The sequence below is a fragment of the Balaenoptera borealis genome (assembly GCF_965194805.1).
Source record: "Balaenoptera borealis genome assembly, chromosome: 14".
Lineage (NCBI taxonomy): Eukaryota > Metazoa > Chordata > Mammalia > Artiodactyla > Balaenopteridae > Balaenoptera > Balaenoptera borealis.
The window spans coordinates 41,272,484-41,292,839 of NC_138875.1; the positions used below are offsets into that span (position 1 = coordinate 41,272,484).

The 20,356-nt window shown below is 43.6% G+C and overlaps 1 long non-coding RNA gene across 2 annotated transcripts in view; it reads right to left on the reverse strand.

Moving 5' to 3' along the window:
- LOC309610878 overlaps positions 1-20,356 on the reverse strand; it is a 63,792-nt gene that overhangs the window by 13,924 nt on the left and 29,512 nt on the right. The window contains exons 4-5 of one of the 2 annotated variants that reach the window (XR_014234192.1): positions 12,097-16,044; positions 235-398 (exon numbers count right to left, since the gene is read on the reverse strand). The exons of the other annotated variant lie outside the window; for it this stretch is intronic. This is a non-coding gene — a long non-coding RNA (uncharacterized lncRNA). The remainder of the gene's footprint in view (positions 1-234; positions 399-12,096; positions 16,045-20,356) is intronic. 2 annotated transcript variants of the gene reach the window in all.

A 20,356-nucleotide genomic window follows, 5' to 3' on the forward strand; every position in this document is an offset into this window, starting at 1 on the left:
CCTGCACTCTAGAGCCCACCAGTCATAACTACTGAGCCCACGTGCCACAACTGCTGAAGCCCACCCGCCTAGAGCCTGTGCTCCGCAACAAGAGAAGCCACCGCAATGAGAAGCCCACATATCGCAACAAAGAGTAGCCCCTGCTCGCCGCAACTAGAGAAAGCCCAGGCGCAGCAACGAAGACCCAATGCAGCCAAAAATAAAATATAAAACAATATATATATATATTGTGACCTTTTCCAAGAGCATGAGTCCTCTTGCCCCTGTCCTGCCAAGGGTGGAAGCAGAGGTCCACTCCCATGGCTGGGAGAGCTGGCTGCAGAGAAGCCGGGCTGCCATCCCCACCCCACGTGAGTGAGGGTCACAAGTCTCTGTTTCAGCTTCTTCTTGGGTTATCCCTTCCCAGGAGGACAGGAGAGAGAGGAGATCAGTGTTACAGCACCAAGCAAACCCTCCTTCTGCCCCACCCTAACATGCACACTCCTATGTGTGTGTACTTCCACGGAGGGCCTTGGTCTCTGGCGACACGCTGCTCAGACACTGCTGCAGTGCATGTCACCCCCACGTGGCTCCCCCAGTCTATTAGGGGCCTTGTTCTAGACCAGGACTACAGGATTTGGGGATAGTAGGACCCAACATGCTGGATCATAGATTCAGCTTGGGCCATGTTTCCAGCCCCTCAGAATCATAGCCAATTGTTAGAAGGACTCAGGGCCATGACCCTCATCTCCAGTGGGTGCGTGCACACACACACACACACACACACACGTGTGTGCACACTTCAAACTCTTTTTTGAGGCAGGCGGCTCTCCCTCTGGTCCATGACAGCTGCGAGGTTCACCAAGCTGCCTTGCACTTTCAGGCCACATTCTGGTTTGCTCTTCATTCAACAGCAGCAAGGGCAGAAGGCCTCTAATTTTTGTCACAAGACACATGGTGGCTCTCTCAGAGTCTAGGTTTAGAGACAGATACCAGGGAGGCATAGTACCAGAGAGGGAGATGGCACCTGGGGCAGCCAACCCAGGGGCCGGCTTCCCATGGCACCACGAAAAGGTGAGGAGGTCAGTCTCCTCCTGCCTCTGCCTCCTGAGATCTCCCCTCTCCACTTCTCAGGGCTCCACCCACGTGAGCACGTGCAAACACCACACAGCCCTGTGGGTGCATAGCATTCACCATGTATCCTCACTGCACAGGTGAGGGAAGTGGGGAGGGGATGCCTGGCTTCTCACATGCAGGCCAGCGGGCTGTCTGTGATGTACCATGGCCTACCCCGCCTCCTGAACAGCTCTCGAGACTGAGGGCCAGCACATAGCTCCTGCGTTTGCACTTTAGCTTAATTTGGAAGGAACTCATATATCGTAATGTTCTCCATTGTCAGCTGAGCTTCTGCCAGGACAGGGGCACTCAGGGCACGCTGATCCCTTTAGGGTCCCAGCCCCCACCCAGAGCAGTAGACATCCTTCATGAGCAAACCTGAACCAAACTGATGCTGGGGAATCCTGGACTTCTTCCAGTTAGGGGAGTGGGACACCCGTTCCTAGGGAGCTGCTATGGACTGAATTGTGTCCCCCCAAATTCATATGTTGAAGCCTTAACCCCCCATGTGACTGTATTTAGATATGGGGCCTATCAGAAGGTAATTAAGGTTACATGAGGTCAGAAGGGTGGGGCCCCGATCCCATAGGATTAATGTCCCACTACAAAGACACACTAGAGAGTGCTCTCTGTGTGCATGCACCAAGGAAGGGCCATGGGAGGACACAGCAAGAAAGAGGTTGTCTGCAAGCCAAGAAGAGAGGCCCCCACAGAAACTGGCCCTGTCGGACTTTGACCTTGGACATCTGGCCTCCAGAATTGTGAGAAAATAAATTTCTTCTCTTTAAGCCATCCAGACTATGGGCTTCTGTTATGGCAGCCTGAGCAGACTAATACAGGAGCCACCATGAGATTGGCCAGTATGGCCTGGTCCAGGGATCCAGGCTCTGGGGCCTCTGATTCTGAGGACAATGGTCTCTACTGTGGTTCCTTGACCTAGAGCTGCAGGCCTGGGCAGGCACCTGCCTGTTCTCCCATCCATGGCTTGCAGTGCTCACTGAGCATTTATAGTTTAGCCTTTGAAGGCTCCCTGGAAATGGGTTTTGCTTTTCTCCCACAAGTTGCTAATCTTCCCTAGAGATCATGTTGAAGCCTGCAATAAAGCCTCCTTCCTCAGAACCCTCTCTTCACCCCAGGACACTGTTAGAAGACCACAGTGATTGTCTCCTGTGGTTCCCATGGTCCCTCTGGGGCCCTGAGGAAGCCCAGGGCGGCCAGATGGAACTTTCATGGAGTGGGCTTGGGCAGAGGCAGACTGGTCTGCTTGGAGGGGAACACTGAGGACTTCCCCCTGGCCCAAGCCATGCCCTGGGCCTCGACACCTCCTTCCAGTTGCCCAGGGCAACTGGGAAGTTGCAGTTCCCAGGTGAGGATGGCAGTTTACCACAGCTGTATTTCTATTATAGACACTGATGCTTCAGGGCTGAGGCTTAGTTGAGTTAGTTGGTTAACTGAGTTGGTTGAGCCTAGGGTGGGGGGGGAGGAAAGGGAAGAAGAGGAAGGATAAAGTGGAGGAGAACAAAGGGTTAGGAAGAAAAGTGGGGAGTAGAAGTCACAGGATCAAAGCACAGAGACGTCAGATCCCACAGAGCCAGGCTGAGAGAGGACACAGGCAGCACTGATACACAGTGACACCTGAGTCACCTCTCCAGGTGACACTTCGGATGACGAGACATATGAGTTCCCAACACTCAGAGCCACGGCGCTCCCAACAGCCTCACAGGCCAAATCGCACAGGAGGGTATTTATGGAGAAAAAGTCTTTGAGAGCCTTGACTCATTTTGGATTGTTTGTGAAGGTTTTTTTCAGCCCTGTGTGTTTTTGAGAAAGCAGCACAATAGTCAGGCTGACATCATCTGGTGTTAATGAGAACACTATAAACATTTCCACTTTGAGTCAGGCCAAAGCATTATTTTACAATATTATTTAATCATTTCTTCGGCATTCACCTAATCAGTACAAATGTCAAGCAAATGTTCAAAATGAAAGAAACCAATGTATGAAGAAATAAGTGAATTTACGGTAATGATAATAATAACAACAACCCCCCAGTCAGGCTAAGTACACAAGGTTCTGGATTTCTTCCAGGGGCCTCCACAGGGCAGAGGAATGTTTTTGCTGTTCACTTACACAGCTGAGCTGGCCAGCTGCCATCACAGGCAGCTTTGTTTATTTGGTTTTCACTTTTCAGCATGAAGTACAGTCCTGTCTTGCTTCTCCTCCCTCTGGGGCTCTCTGAATGTTTCTAACTAGAATCCTTTCTGCTCATTTGCAAAAAAGACTCCCTCCCCTGGAACTGGCGATGCCGAGAAGCACTGCTGGGGGCGCGAGGGTCTGTGTGGACCGCAGCTCTGCTCGGTCAGGTCATAAATCAGCAGAGTTTCTGAGTTCAAGCTTTCCTGCTCAGTAAGTTTTATTTCGGGATAGCACTAATTTGTTTTTTGAGCTCAGTGTGATTTGCTTGTAAACCTAGCGGACTGCTTTAGCTGGGAAATTCGTGCACAGTCTGCCACGCCATCACAGCCACATTAGGAGGTTCATGGGCACGTTGGCATTTCTGCGCACTCAAGATGTCAGCAAGCTTTTCCCTGTGCAGGGTGCTGGTTAGAGGGCTGACTTCAGGCCTGTGCCTACACAGGGGCTCCCTATGCCCGCCCTGGCCCAGCACGACACTGGGGGGGATGGGGAAGACAGATCAAATGCAATACACCTAATAAACGAATAAGCCCATTATATACTACATTAGAAAGTGAACTGCTGAGGAAAAGATAAAAGTAAAGCAGGGATAAAAGGTGTTGGATGTTTTAGGGTGTGGGGAGGGACTTTATAGATCAGGATAGAACAGCCAGAGTTTCTTTAAAAATTAAACATGCAACTAGTATGCAACCTAGCAATTGTACTCAGGCATTTCTCTTAGAGAAATGAAAACTTGTGTCCACACAAAAACCTATACATGAATTTCCATGGCAGCTCTTCTTGTAATAGTCCCAAACTGGAAATAAACCAGCTGTCCTTCATTGGGTGAGTGATCAAATGAACTGGCACCTTCTCGCCGTGGAACTACTACTCAGCAACGAAAAGGAACAACCCATTGATATCCCCAACGACCTGGAGGAGTCTCCAGAGGATTATTCCGAGTGAAAAAGTCAATCCCGAAAGGTTACATACTATATGATTCCATTTAAAGAACATTCTTGAAATGACAAAGTTATAGAAATGGTGACAGATGAGTGGTTGCCGGGGATCTGGAGGGGATGGGACCGGAGGGGAGTGTGTGTGGCTATGAAAGGGACAGTAGGAGGGTCCTTGTGGGGATGGAAATGTTCTGTATCTTGACTGTGTCGATGTCGGCGTCCTGGTTGTGCTATTGTGTTGTAGGTTTGTAAGATGTCACCATTGCAGGTAAACAGTGTAAAGGACACGGGAGATCTTTCTGTATTATTTCTTGTACCTATGTGTGAATCTACAGTTGTCTCACAATAAAAAGTTTAATTTAAAAAATAGGGTGGTCCGGGTGGGCCCAGTGAGAAGTTGACATTTGAACTAAGACTTGACTGGAGAGATGCATTTATCTGGGTGGACACTGTTGCCGGCAGAGGCCCTACTGTAGAAGAGCACGCGGCATGCTCAAGGGGGGGGCGCACCAAGGGACAGGGTGAGCGTGGAGGAAGGCACAGGAGGTGAGTCCGAGGGGGAGCTGGGGCCTGCTGGGCACGGTGAGGTCCCGGGTTTTCGCTCTTGGCGGTCAGGGGAGGTACAGATGGTTCTGAGCAGCAGAGTGATACGGGCCGACTTCCCTTGTAACAGACCTCTCTGGCTGCTGAGTGGAGCCAGACCATAGGGGCCCAGGCAGGAGCAAGGAGATGGTGAGGGGGCTGCTGCAGGCACCCCGGATGACCCCTGGTGTCTCCCCAACCCTGGCAGGCCCTGTCTGTGACTCTCCTGGGCATGTGTGCACGCAGATCTTTGGTAATGTGCGCAGGAGCTTCTTAGTCCCCCAAACCCCAGTCTACACTGGGGACCCACAGAGAACACATCACACAGCTGAGGATGAGGGTCATGAAGGTAAAGATGAGGGGCTGCCTAAGGACAGGAACCTCAAGCTGCAACTTACTCATTGAGCCTCAGGGTCCGCGGGAGGCAGGTCTGGAGCCTAGTGGTTTAGAACAGTCAAAACAAAAATGCCCTTGGTGGTGTCCAGGTGTCTGCATGTATGTCACTATTCCTTCCAAGTAGGAATGCATTCCACAGGAGGTGTTGAGCACCTGATATGTGCTGGGGACCAGTGCCCAGTGCCAGGGGTGCAGTGGGGGATAAAGCTGGCATAGCTCTTATACTCACCATGGCAAAAAACTAGTGAGCAGACAAATAAGTAAAATAGTGACAAATCATAATGAAGGTTATGAAGCAAGCAAAGAATGTGGGAGGATGTGTATGGGGAGGGGGACAATAGTGCCCCCTTAGGTAAGAAGGTGACACTTAGGTTGAGACATACAGTAGGATTAGGAGCCCGGTTAGAGTCCCCAGCAGAGGGAGCCGCCTGTGTGAAGGCCCTGAACCAGGGAGGTGGGACAGGGTCCAGAGATGCAGTCATGCCCCAGCATCACAACACTCGGCCCAGTCCCTGCTTGGCCTCCCCCAAGGACAGCACTCTATATCCCAGATACCAGCCTCACACTCCTGCCATTCTCTTACGCAGGCTGTCAACTAGGCCTGGCTTCAATAGTGCCCAAGAAACAGCTGTGATTTCACAGTGAGCATGAAAGATACTCTCCTCTGTAACATACCAGATGCTGGTAAGTGTGAGAAATTGTGGGAATAATAAAAAGACAGTCTTTTTAAAAATCCAAGTCTATAAAATGAGCCTGCTTCCCAAAGCCATTGACCCACACATGGCATGACCACGTGGCCCAGAAGAGGACCTGGCAGCTGGGCTGGTGTCCCAGGCTGGGAACAGAGGTGGGAACTGTGAAGACAGAGAGAAGCAAATTTGACAAAGTACACATACCATGTTTATCAGTTTCCTAGGGCTGCTGTAACGAAGTACCCAAACTGAGCGGCTTAAAACAACAGAACGTTCTTCTCTCACAGTTCTGGAGGCTAGAAGTCTGGAATCAAGTTGTCAGCATGGGCCTGTTCTCTCTGAAGTCTCTAGGGGTGGATCCTCCCTTGCTTCTCCCAGATTCTCATAGCCCCAAGTGTTCCTTGGCTCATGGTAGCTTCACTCTGCCTCCATCTTCACGTGGCTGTCTTCCCTCTGTGTGTCTGTGTGTCCTGTGCCTTCACATGGTGTTCTCCCTGTGTGTCTGTCTTCACATTGTCTTCGAGTCATATTGGACTAGGGCCCACCTTAATGACCTCATCCTAACTAATTACTTCCACAATGACCCTACTTCCAAATAAGGTCACATTCTGAGGTACTTGGAGTTATGACTTTAACATAACTTTTGGGGGCACACATTTAACCCACAATGCAATGCTATGCCAGGAAAGGAAGAGAGCTTAGAAAGGACTGGGCAGCCATGGAACTGAGTCGCAGATCTTGCACCATAGATGCCGTTCTGAGCTCACGTCCACACCCTGGATCTGCTGACTCTGAATCACTCCCACTAATACCCTTAAAAATACGCTTTACTCTGAGTGCTTCTGTTGCATGATTTCAAGTAAAAAGAATTTTTATGCTCCTAAGGCTAGGGCATTTTTGTTAATGGTGCAGTCATGGTCGTGCAGGCCTGAATGACTGGTCTTCTCCCTGTCCCTCACCCAGCTGGGCAGTCAGTGGGGTAGATAAGGCCAGGCCAGGTCATGGAAGACCCAGGACCTGGACTAGCTTGGGTAGGCAGTAGGGAGCCATCCAGCCCTGAGCAGAGGTCCCCTCACCCTCCTCACGGATGACTCTTTGCCCTGCTTCCAGGGTCCTGGAACGTCTCAGTCCCCCCCTGGGGACCATGTGGCCTCTGAGACCAGGGCTGGATGTCCTCCAGATACTGCAGCCCCTCTTCCCATGTCCCCATCCAGAGCAGGGGCAAGAGGAATGGGCTGAAAAGGAGGAGAGCTGGAAAGAACCCAAGGAAGGTGGTCTGGCTGAGCACCTGAAATGGCCACAATCCTGGTCTACAGGCAGACTTCTACGTTCTCCTGATGCCATAGACATTATAGCTGAATCCATTTAAAAGAGGGTGGCAAGTATGTAAATCGTGACCGCCCCACCCCCACAAGACACCAGGAAAATATTTATATTATGCCTCAACCAAGACAGGAATACATTTGGAATTCTTCAATTTAGACTCCAGTTCATTCATACGCTTGTTGCTAAATTAAAAGTTTGAAATAATTTCCTGCTGTAAAAATATGAGACTCTTGCTATTCAGATAGAATTTTTAATCCAAGACTTGAAAACTTAGGAATTATTTCAAAATGCCTTTTGAAAAGTTTTTCTGTTTCTGATCATAAAATGTCAAAGTCTACATCTGATCTTAGCCAAAAGGCTGAGAAATGATTCCGTTTTTCTAAATTTAGCTTTACTTATTAGTACTCATTTATAGCTAAAATGATAATATAACATGCTTAAAAATAATAAAATGCATTTCTGTAAAAATACATTGTATGTGGCTGGACTTGCAGCTATAAAGCAGTAGAGATCAACAAATCCTCCCCACTAAAATCAACCATAAAACTGGACATAGTTGCAAAAAAACAATCATTTCAGGGCTCTGGAAATTGACCACAGGCAAACAACAAATTGAGAAACATGTAATCATGAAAAACTGTGGGGATACAGGTAAAAACAGTGGGGATATGTGGCGTTCTTGCCTGGGACTGACTCCATCCTCCATCCCAGCCCAATCAGCCTGTTCATCCAGGATAGGACTGGCCTTCACTTGATCTGGAGTGAAGAGTGGAAACCCACAGCCAGCAGCAAATGGGAAAAGTCTGCAGATCTCCTAGCCAGAAGTTGCAATCCTGGTTGGGATGAGCAGTATAAGGCTGGCCAGAAATTGAATAGGGGGATCTTGGAAATGAGATAGCCACTGAGATCTTGGTAAGCATTTGACATAACCCTGGCTGTCTGGGAGCCTGTGCGCATGCACAGTGGAGACCCGAGAGGGCCTGGTGTTAAAGTAACAGCTAGGGCACTGTTGAAAACTGCCAAATTTGAATACATCCCCCAATTCAAACACAGATCCACCAGCAGAGGGTGGTGTTTAAGCACAACTTCTGACCAATCACTGAGTGACTTAAGCTATGCAAACACAGAGATGACCCCAAAGAAGCCAGGCCCCCACAGAAAAAATACAAATAAGAATTGAAAAAAAAACAAAACACTGAGCTGAATCATCAGCAGATGCATACTTCGGGGTGACTGATTCTGCAGATCAAGTCCAGGCAAGTTACAAACAAACAAAAATCAGTAACCGCTAAGAATTTCAGAATATAAAAGGAAAACAGAATCTTGATTTGTTATATTATCTATAATATCCAATATTCAACAAAAATTTACATGTCATGCAAAATAACAAGAAAGTGTGACATACTTGGGGTGGGGGGGAATGTCAATGGAAACTGTCTTTGAGTGGCGCAGATGTTGGATTTAACAGACAAAGACTTCAAAGCTATTTGAAGTATTTCAAAAAACTAAAGGAAACCATGTTTTAGAAATTTCAGGAAAATATTATTAAAATGACTCAACAAGTAGGAATATCAATAAAAAATAGAATTTTTTTTAAAAAGGGCCAAAATGGAAATTCTAGAGTTGAAAAATACAATAACAAAATGAAAACTTTATTATATGGGACAGCAGTAGATTTCAAACATCAGAAGAAACCACTGAATTTGAAGACGGATCAACAGAATGTTATCCAATCTGAAAAACAAAGAGAAAAAAGACTGAAGAAAAGCGAACAATCTCAGAGACCTGTGGGACAACATCAAGCATACCAACTGCAAAATGGGAGTCCTGGAATAAGAGGAGAAAGAAAAGAGCAGAAAAAAAAATTGAAGAAATAAAGGCTGAAAACCTCTCAAATTTGATGAAAGCGTTAATTCATAGATCCCAAAATACCAATGAACCCCAAGTAGGAAAAACACAAAGAGATCTTCACTTAGTCATATCAAACTCTTCAAAGCAAAAAACAAAGAGGAAATCTTGAAAATAGCAAAAGAAAAACTAATCATATGTAAGGGAACAATAATACAAATAATGGCTAAATCTCATTGGAAACAATGCAGGCCAGAAAGCAGTGGAATGACATATTCAAAGTGCTGAAAGAAAAAACTGTTAGCCAAGAATTCCATATCCAGCAAAACTACCCTTCAAAAGTGAAAGTGAAATAAAGATATTCTTAGATAGGCAAAGACTGAGATAAAGTGCTGCTAACAGACATACCTTACAAAAAATACTAAAAGTCCTTTGGGAGGAAAGAAACTTTCTTCAATTGGTAACTTGTATCCACAAGAAGAAATGGAGACTAGAAATGGTAAAAATGTGGTTAATTGTAAAAGACTTAATGAATATATATTTTTCTCCTATTATTTCTTTAAATGGTGTAAGATTATATAAAGCAAATGTATTTTGGAATTTATAACATATATAGTTGTAGTAATATACATGACACTAACAGCACAAAAGTGACATAGGAATAAAATGAAACTATATTGAAACAAAGTTGCTATATTTTACTAGATTAAAATATGAGATATGTTGTAATATGTTAAAATGCACATTGCGTTTCCTAGAGCAAACACTAAGACAATAACTCAAAAGTATACTTTAAAAAATCAACCAAGGAATTAAAACACTATACAAAATTATTTGTTTAACACAAAAGAAGGGAGTAAGAAGGAATAAAGACATGAGGCATATAGAAAACAAATAGCAAAATAACACATATAAATCCAACCATATTAATAATTACATTAAAAATAAATATTCCAGTCAAAAGTCAGAGATAGTTAGACTGAATAAAAAAATGAAATCCAACCATATGTTGTCTACAACAACAGAGTTCCCCAACCCCTGGGCCATGGACCGGTACGGGTCCGTGGCAGGTTAGGAACCGGGCCGCACAGCAGGAAGTGAGGGGCGGGCGAGTGAGTGAAGCTTCATCTGTATTTGCAGTTGCTCCCCATCGCTCGCATTACTGCCTGAGCTCCGCCTCCTGTCAGATCAGCGGCATTAGATTCTCATAGGAGTGCGAACCCTACTGTGAACTGCGCATGCGAGGGATCTAGGTTGTGCGCTCCTTATGAGAATCTAATGCCTGATGATCCGAGGTGGAGCTGAGGCAGTGATGCTAGTGCTGGGGAGTGGCTGCAAATACAGATTATCATTAGCAGAGAGGTTTGACTGCACAGAGACCATAATAAATCAACTGCTTGCAGACTCATATCAAAACCCTATCAGTGAGTGGTAAGTGAAAACAAGCTCAGGGCTCCCACTGATTCTGCATTATGGTGAGTTGTATAATTATTTCATTATATATTACAATGTAATAATAATAGAAATAAAGTGCACAATAAAGGTAATGTGCTTGAATCATCCCGAAACCATCTCCTCAGCCCCAGTCCGTCGAAAAATTGTCTTCCACAAAACGGTCCCTGGTGCTAAAAAGGTTGGGGACTGCTGGTCTACAAGACACACGCTTTCAATTCAAAGACACAAATAGATTGAAAGCAAAAGGATATCTGTTCTCACCTATTCAGCATAATACTGAAGGTTCTAGCCAGTACAACGAAACAAGAAAGATCAACCAAATGTATTATATGCAAATTGGAAAAGAAAAACTGTTTTTATCCACAGACAGCACAACCGGCATGTAGACAATCTCAGGGTAAAAGATCGATATACAATATATCAATTTTTCCTACAAACTCACAATGAAAAGTCCAAAAACACAGTTAAGAAAATCCCATTCACAATAGCATCCAAAAGAATAAAATACTTAGGAGTAAATTTAACTCAAGAAGTGCAAGACTTGTAAACTAAAAAGAGAATTTAAAGAGAATACAGGACAATTTAAAGAGATAAATAGAGATATATTCCATCTTCATGGATTGAAAGAAACAGTATTATTAAGATGGCAGTTCTCCCCAAATTGACCAACAGAATCATTGTCTAAATCTCAGCAGAATTTCTTATAGCAACTGACAAGCCAATCCTAAAATGTATATGAGAATGCAAAGGACATAGAATAGTCAAAACAATTTTTTAAAAGGAGAACAAACTTGAAAGACTCACACTACCTGATTTCAAAACTTACTACAAATCCACAGTAATCAAGAAAATGTAGTATTGGCATAAAGATAGACATATAGATAATTGGAATAGAACAGAGAGTTCAGAAATTAACCCTTATATTTATAGTCAGTTGATTTTCAACAAAGGTGCCACAGCAGTTCTGTTGAGAAACAATGGTCTTCAACAAATGTTGCTGAGACAACTGGATATCCATATGGAGAAACATGAACTTAGATCCTTACTTCATGACACATACAAAAATTAACTCCCCAAATTAATTACAGGCTTAAAGTAAAAGCAAAAACTATAAGACTTCTACAAGAAAACGTTCTATGAAATCTTTGTGACCTTGGGTTAGGTAAAGAGTTCTTAGATGCTATTGTACAAAAAGCACAGTATGATACAAAAAGAAATAATTAATAAATTGGACTCCATCAAAATTTAAAACTTTTGCTCTTCAAAAGATACAATTCAGAAAATAAAAACAAACCACAGTCTATGAGAAAGTATTTTCAATCTATGTCTAATAAAAGATTTTTATCTAGAATATATAAGGAACTCTTACAATTCAGTAAGTCAAAAAACTCAATTAAAAAATGAGCAATATAAAGCAGAAACTAACACACCATTGTAAAACAATTATACTCCAATAAAGATGTTAAAAATAAATACATAAAAATTAAAAATGGGCAAAAGGTTTTAAGAGATATTTCACCAAAGAAGATATTCACATAATTACTAAGTACACGAAAACATATGTCTACCCAAAGACTTGTACGTGGATGTCTATAACAGCTGGGCACCAGGACAGCTGACTCTGCCCCTGTTCTTGCTTCTAGAGCTTCCAGTTAGGAGAAGAGTGTTGGGACACCCTGCTGTGCCCGAATGGATCCGAGCTACACATACCAAATCTGTCATGAGTCGCTGTAGTAACAATGATAAGAACAACACTGTTATGTAATCTATATATTCCTGGCAACCATGGCATTCTGTCCCAGTACAGGCTCTGCCATTTTCAAGGCACTCTGATGACCACCATGTTTTCTGAGCCTCACTCACCCGTGGGTAAAATTCTCCCCAAGACTGGCCTCCCCGGTCACCTAGTAAGCTCCTCCCCTCCCCTCCGTAACCAAGCCACTTTCTCACAGCCTGACAACATCCCAGGTGGCAACAGCCTGAGCTACCTAGTCCGTCATTCCTGAGAGGGTGCATCTTGGTTGGTTAAGACTAAGAGCTCCTACTCTCTTGATCTCCGTTTTTGAAACAAAACGCTATGTCTTATCACCCTGACGTGTCTCATAGAGAGCAGAAAGGAGAGAGAAGTGAAGCATTTACTATGACTGAAGCTCCATTGCTTGGACTTTTAAAAATCAGTGCAAAACCACAGTAGCCAAAGAGGAGGGAGAAATGTGGTTTACTGAGCTTTGCTGAAAAGAAGGAATTTCTCTCATGGGACAACTTGCTTGGAAATAGGAGCTGAAGCTTAGACATGTGATTCTCATTACCAGCTACATCCTTTCAGACAGGAGGCAGATATAATTGGATCCATTTCTATTTTAATTATAATTCTTTGGCTTTAAAGAAATTGCCAGTGGAAATCTGCAAGGCACCACAAACGCCGCCATTTCAAATTCCCTGGATTCTAATGTGGCCTGGATCGCCTTCTTCAGGGCTGAGGCCGCCCGCCACAATTGGTGTTTGTTGTTGTTACAGACCTAAAGTTCTTCCCAAACAAAAGATGAACTGATCCCTTCTCTCTCTTCTTCCCTCTCTCCCTCCCTTGTTATATTTTTTCTTTTGAAGCAAAGAGAGAGATCTTTCAGATTTTGCCAACCCTTCCCCTTAGGCAAAATAGGAGACAGAGGGAGCCTTTTGTGATGAATGACAGCACAGGCGGCTCACAGGGCTTCCTTTTGTTCCTCTCCTGGCTGCAAGGGGCTCTCCCTCCTCCCTAGAGTCCCAGATTCAGGAGTAGCCACAAGTACTCAAGTACTGAGCAGTGCTTGAAACTGGAGGACAGGCCCCTTCTAAAGTCGAACAGCACAACCAACACTGTGGAACTCCTGGAGTGAAAGCTCAGTTGAGCTGCTTCCCACGCACTTTCTTTCCATCAGCCTCTGTCTCAAAGACGTCCTTGGCAGAGTTGGAAGGGAAGCCTGGCAAGATCGGTCCTGAGGGTAATAAGCGCTGAGGGCAGTGCTGAGGTGCCCACGCAGCCTCCAAGAGGGACCCTCCTCCCACATGCCTGAGAGAGGAGCCTGCGAGTGTCTGGGGTCCCTGTGTCTGTCCTCTGACACCGGCCCCAAGGAGGGTTGGTGGCTCGTTGAACATGGCCTGCGTGTGACAAAGGCGGGACTAGCCTTTCTTTTGAAGCTGAACAAATAAATATAAGGAGCACGATCCACAACCGTGGTGGTAGCCACAGCTTTGTTTTACACTAAAATTCAGATAAGACAGTTATAAGTCTGCTCCAACGTTTTGCTTGCTCTGACTTGCCCTGCACTCAAATGTCTTACCCAACAAGCCTTTAAAAGTCACTTTAGTGTGGAAGTAGAACAGTATTTGTTTGTTTGTTTGGTTCGTTGTTTCCTTTATGCCCATGCACAAGTAAAAGTGTGTGGTGTGTACAGACACACACACACACCAATACAAAGAACAAAGTGCTGCTAGTTTAATAAAACTAGAGAGTTGCACCATATTAATAATACAATTTTAGAAAACAGAAAATATGAGTGAGAAACACCAAAGTGACAGTATTTGGAGATGGTTTCCAAATTAACCTCACAATCAAGAGGTTTTACAAATGAACAATAAGCAGCAAGCAGCAGTGTAGATCACTGTGCGAGTGTGCACATGTCAGCAATTTCTGACAGTCAGCTATTCCTGCAAGGAAGGTTTGCAGGTAAACCGTGGTTTACAAAAATGCAGTTCATGCCTAGAAACAACGCCCAAGAGATGGGTGTGAGCCAAACAACAAGTTTTTGGTCTTGTTTTGTTTTTTAGTTTTTCCCTCTTCCATGCAACCTGTAATAAATCTGAACAAACTAAGCCTGACATTTCTTAATGTTCTGAAAGAAGAGATAAAAGGAAGTCATAAATCACCTCATTCAACAATATTTTTTCTTGGGTTTTGTGTTCTTGTTCAGACCAGTGTGATTCACACCCAAGTCAACGTGGCCTGTTTGTAAGCTGACTCCCAGAGGGGGATGCTGGGGTCCCTCCTCTCATCCTGACGCTGTTTTCTCTCCGGGACCCTGGGCCTTCCTGACAAATGCACATCGGCGGCAAGTGGCAGCCACCTCACCAACGGGCCAAAGGCTTATCATCATCATTGGTTTACATTCCTATCATTTTTAAAAGTTCTACAGTGACTTTTCCTATCACAACTAAATCCCTGTGTAGACAGAGAAAGGAAAGACCTTACAACCACCCTTCTTCTGCAAACACACACAGCCAGGGCTAGCAAATCATGCAAAGGAGTTTCTCAGTTTTCCTTGCATCTTGTGTATCTCTTTTCCTCATGATTAGGGATACCGGAAGCCTTTTCCCTGAAGCTTCTTGTGTAGAACTTGAATTTTTTCTCTCGTGGTTTTCCAGATACTGTTATTATTTGCTTCTCCTGGCTGCTGTCCCCAACCATACACCTGATTGAGGAGGGAGCTTGTGGCAGGCCAAATAATGGTCCCCTAAAGACGTCCACATCCCAATCCCTGGAACCTGTGACTATGTTAGGTTAGATGGCAAAGCAGAATTAGGTTTGCAGATGAAACTAAGGTTAACAGCCAGCTGACCTTAAAATAGGGAGATTACCCTGGATTATCCTGGTGGGCCCAATGTAATCTATAGGTCCTTAAAAGTAGAAGAGAGAAGCAGAAGAGGCAGACAGAGAGGAAGATGTAACCACCAAATAAAAAATGGTCAGAGCCATGCAACATTTCTGACTTTGAAGATGGAGGAAAGGGGGCCATGAGCCAAGGAAAGTGGGCAGCCTCTAGGAACTGGATAAGTCAGAGAAACAGATTCTCCCCCAGAGCTCCAGAAAGGAATGAAGGCTTACAAACACCTTCACTGTAGCCCACAGACACTGATTTTTGGACTTTTGACCTCCAAAACTTCAAGACAAGGTAATGAATTTGTATTAAGACATTAAAGTTGTAGTATTTGTTACAGCAGCAACAGGAAGCTAATACAGACTTGAACACTTTACTCCTAGCCTTTCCCCTCTAATTCCACCTTATAGCTTCATGCCTAATGGTCCACCTCAAATGCTTATTAATTTTGCTAGGTGTAATAATGTCAAAGGAATAGTTTCTTTTAAAATTCCTTTAATATCCTCCTCTGGTGGTGAAATTACATGGTGGCTGGGATTTGCTTTAAAATACTCCCATGCAAAAACCAAGCTGTGAAGAAAGAGATGAAAGTAGATTATTGTTGTTGATGAAGCTGGATGATGGGTACATTGATGCTCATTATGTTAGTCTCTCTATTTTTTGCACGTGTTTGAATATTTCCATAATATAAAGCTGAAAATATGTAGATGGAACAAAATTTAAAATGGCCACCTTCATAGGTAGATATTTTATTCTAAGTAAGCTGGAGGGTTGTTCAATTGTTTTCACTTACAGTTTAATTCATGGGACTCTTTTATTATTAGCTTCACCTGTGCTAGAGAGGCTGGCCATGGCTCTGGGCTCTTGATTTTGACCTTCTTCCTGAGCAAAAAGAGAAGACGATATTAAACCTAAGGCACACAACAGATGCAGTGTTACTGCCTGGCACCACTTTTTTTTTCACATTTTAGTATCTATAAAGTAAGGGTGCATTTTATAATCAATGGCATATGTCCCTGAGATCAGTATCTGGGAACATAGTAATACCCAAGGTTGCGTACATCAAGGTCACCTTCCCACAGGATTTACAGTCATCTGAATTTGTTGACTGTTTTTTGACATTTGTGTAAGGCTCTGTGGTAGCCTTGTATTGCTGCTGTAACAAATTATCACAAACTTCATGGTGTAAAACAACACAAATACATTATCTTATGGTTCTGGAAGTCAGAAGTCTGATATATGCATCATCTTCCTAGGCTAAAAATCAAGGAGTCAGCAGGTTGCATTCTGTTTTGGAAGTGCTAGGGAAGAATCCACTTCCTGCTCATTTGGGTTGTTGGCAGAATTCTGCAGTTGTAGACCTGAGGCCCCTGTTTGCTTGCTGGCCGTAAGCTGAGGGTTGTTGTCAACTCCTATAGACCACCACTTTCCTCCACCTGGGGGCCCCTTCTTCTATCTTCATCATCAGCAATGGTAGGTTGAGTTCTTCTCACACATTGAATCTCTCCTTTTTCTTCCCTCTCATCTCTCTGATCCAGTTGAAAGGACCTCTGTTTTTAAAGACTCATGTGATTAGGTTGGGCCCACCCAGATAATCCCGAATAACATCACTGTCTCAAGACCTATATTTAATCACACCTGCAAAGTTCCTTTTGCCGCATAATGTAACATATTCACAGGCTCCAGGGATTAGAGCATGAACATCTTTGGTTGAGGGGGGAGGCATTATCCTGCCTACCACAGCCTTCCTTACACAACACCTTGCCTATTAGGACAATCAATCCCAATACCTTAACCAGCAGAGAGCTTCCCCACAGATGGGGAAAACTGAACTAAAACCATATGTATGCTCCATATTTTGAATGAACTTTGGCCAGCAGGATACACAAGTAAGTGTACTGGGGATGGCAGAGGGTGGTGAATTTCCTGGGCGACCTCATGAAGAATGGAAATCCGTAGGTCCTATTTATTGTACCTATCTGAGCTTGGTAAGAATAAGAATGAGCAAAATTCATCAAGTTTACTTCAAAGAGGGAAACCTTGACTGAAACATATCTTTTCATCTGAAGAATGTGTTTGTGTATACACCCACACACCCCCCCACACACACACACACGTACGCTGTCCAGCATGGTGTTCTTCCATCACTTCTTTCCCAAAGACTCCTGCCAGCATCACTGTGTTCCATAAACAGTACAAGCATATTACCTCACTCCTGAGACCCATTCCTCCTGTCCCAAGCCAAGCATCCCTTCAAGCAGTCTTGAGTGGAAGCCTTGGAGAGGGACACAGTGGCAGGCATTTCATTCCAACTAAATAGATCCCAGATGTACCTGGAACCCAGAGTGGGCATGGCCCCATGCCCACCCCCCATTGGCCTTGCCACTGGGAATTTATACTTGATAATAAGTTCTCTGAGAGCAAACTGATAGAGGACTTTGAGTTTTCCATGAGTCTGTGGTTGGCTGTTTCCCTTAGTTGCAGAATCGATTATGCAGGGTGGTCAGTGGCTGGCCTCACAGATCTTATGGTGGGAATTTCAGCCCCAGCTGCAGATAGGGTTTAATTACATGCAGTCATCACCCTTCTCTTGAGAGGTATCTGGCCTCCTGGTTTCATTAAGGATATTTGGAAAAGAAAAAAAGATGCACTCCATGTGAGACAGAGAATCCAAGGACAGCCCAGAACCAGACAGACATCAACCTTGTCAACAGCAACTACTGATATGAGGGGATCATGGAATGCTGATTTTGAAAGTGTTACAGAAAAAAAGCTTTGAATTAGAATTTTATATCCAGCTATATTACTATTTATTTATTTTTAAAAAACCAAACACACAGACTCACTTTACAGAAGTTTTTTTTTTCAGCCATGCTGCACGGTTTGTGGGCTATTAGCTCTCTGACCAGGGATTGAACCCAGGCCACGGCAGTGAAAAGGCAGAGTCCTAATCACTTGACCACCAAGGAATTCCCTATATTACTATTCAAATGTGAGGATGAAATAAAGATATCCTCAGGCACACAAAGTCTACAGAGTTTTACTAGACAGAAAAAAAACAAAAACAAAAACAAAAAACCTTCTCGAGAGCAATCTTGGAGGAAAAATTCTAGCAAAAAATAAATAAATAAAGAGAGGAAATTTGGAATAAGGGATATAAGGGTGAGTGCATAATTTGGTGAAGTTAACTGTGGTGTAAATATAAAATTTACTACTGTGTAAATAGGCAAGAGTTTCCACTTTTGTTTTAAATGAATATCCTCTTAAATATGAATGAGAAACCAGAAATCACCTGACAGTTTAATTGACAATCACCTGACACAAAATCTGGAAATCAAATAAACAGATAAAAAAATAAAACTTGGAAACAAAGACAATGAAGAGAGCAGAAAAATATGTTTCAGAAGGAAGGAACAGAGAAAACTGAGGGAAGAGAACTATCAAAGAAATAATTCAAGAATGTACAAGATATTTATGGAGATTATTTAAAATCTCAAACTAAGAAAATAAAGGAAGGAATATTTGCTTCCACTCAAGATGGAGTAACAGGGACTAGATTCTATACTCCTGTCTCAAACCAACCAACCAACCAACCAAGACTCAATGTATGAAACAACAGGTTTAAAGACTCCAATGGGACATCAGGTAACAAGAAACATTAACCTGCAAGACAAGAAACAAACGAGGTGAGTCCTGTGGCTGTCCAGCTTCCTGCCTTGAGAGAGTTTCCAGGCTGCAGTGCAGGGAGAGGGAACGCAGGCAGCAAATAGCAGTCTCCCTGAGTTGGGGAGCTGAGAGTCACAGGGAAATCAAGGTGGCTAAAGTGCTTAGGACAGAGAGGGAATCTCAGAGATCTGCAGAGGGTCACCCTTGGGTATTCAGCAGAGAAATGACCAGCACAGGACTCAGAAAACTACCTAAAGCTAGGGGGACAAACCTATCTGAAAGGATTGGAGAACAGCACCTGGCACTGGCACCGAGCTGGGAACAGTGCCTATTCCCACCAGCCGGACTGGAAAAACTCATAATTCACAGGACATTGAGTGGAACACTCAGGAAGGCCTTGCCTCAGTAAGGGGAAATAGTTAGCCCTGAACTAAGCAATACTCTGGACCCACAAGATCGTAAAAGTAAGAATTTAAAAAAACAGACTTCTTCTAAGAAACGTAACTGCATCCCAGACAAACATGAAGAACATTCACAGATGGATAAAGAAGATGTGGCACATATATACAATGGAATATTACTCAGCCATAAAAAGAAACGAAATTGAGTTATTTGTAGTGAGGTGGATGGACCTAGAGTCTGTCATACAGAGTGAAGAAAGTCAGAAAGAGAAAAACAAATACTGTATGCTAACACATATATATGGAATCTAAAAAAAAAAAAAAAATGGTTATGAAGAACTTAGGGTCAGGGCAGGAATAAAGACGCAGACATTGAGAATGGACTTGAGGACACGGGGAGGGGGAAGGGTAAGCTGGGACGAAGTGAGAGAGTGGCATGGACTTATGTATACTACCAAATGTAAAATAGGTAGTGGGAAGCAGCCACAAAGCACAGGGAGATCAGCTCAGTGCTTTGTGACCACCTAGTGGGGTGGGATAGGGAGGGTGGGAGGGAGATGCAAGATGGAGGAGATATGGGGATATATGTATATGTATAGCTGATTCAATTTTTTATAAAGTATAAACTAACACACCATTGTAAAGCAATTATACTCCAATAAAGATGTTAAAAAAAAAATTCACAGAACAACAAAAATAATATATCCAGCACCCAATAATGTAAAATCCACAATGTCTCAGAAACAAAGGTCACCAGGTAATGAAAAGAAGCAGGAAACTATAATTCACAATAAGGACAGTAATCTATCAATTGAAACCAATCCAGAACAGACAGTTGTTAGAATAAGCAGACAAAGATATTAAGACAATTAAAATTGTTTGTATATATTCAAAAACTTAAATAGAAGTATGAGATATATTGATATTTTTTAAAAGACCTAAATCAAACTTCTAGAATAAAAATTACGATGTAGGAAATGAAAAATTCACTGGATGGTATTAACGGCAGGTTAGATTTGACAGAAGAAAAGAATAAAAAAAAGACCCTCAGTGAACAGTGGGGCAATTTCAAGCAACCTAACATATATATTAATGGAGTCTTCACAGCAGAGAAGAGAATGGAAGGT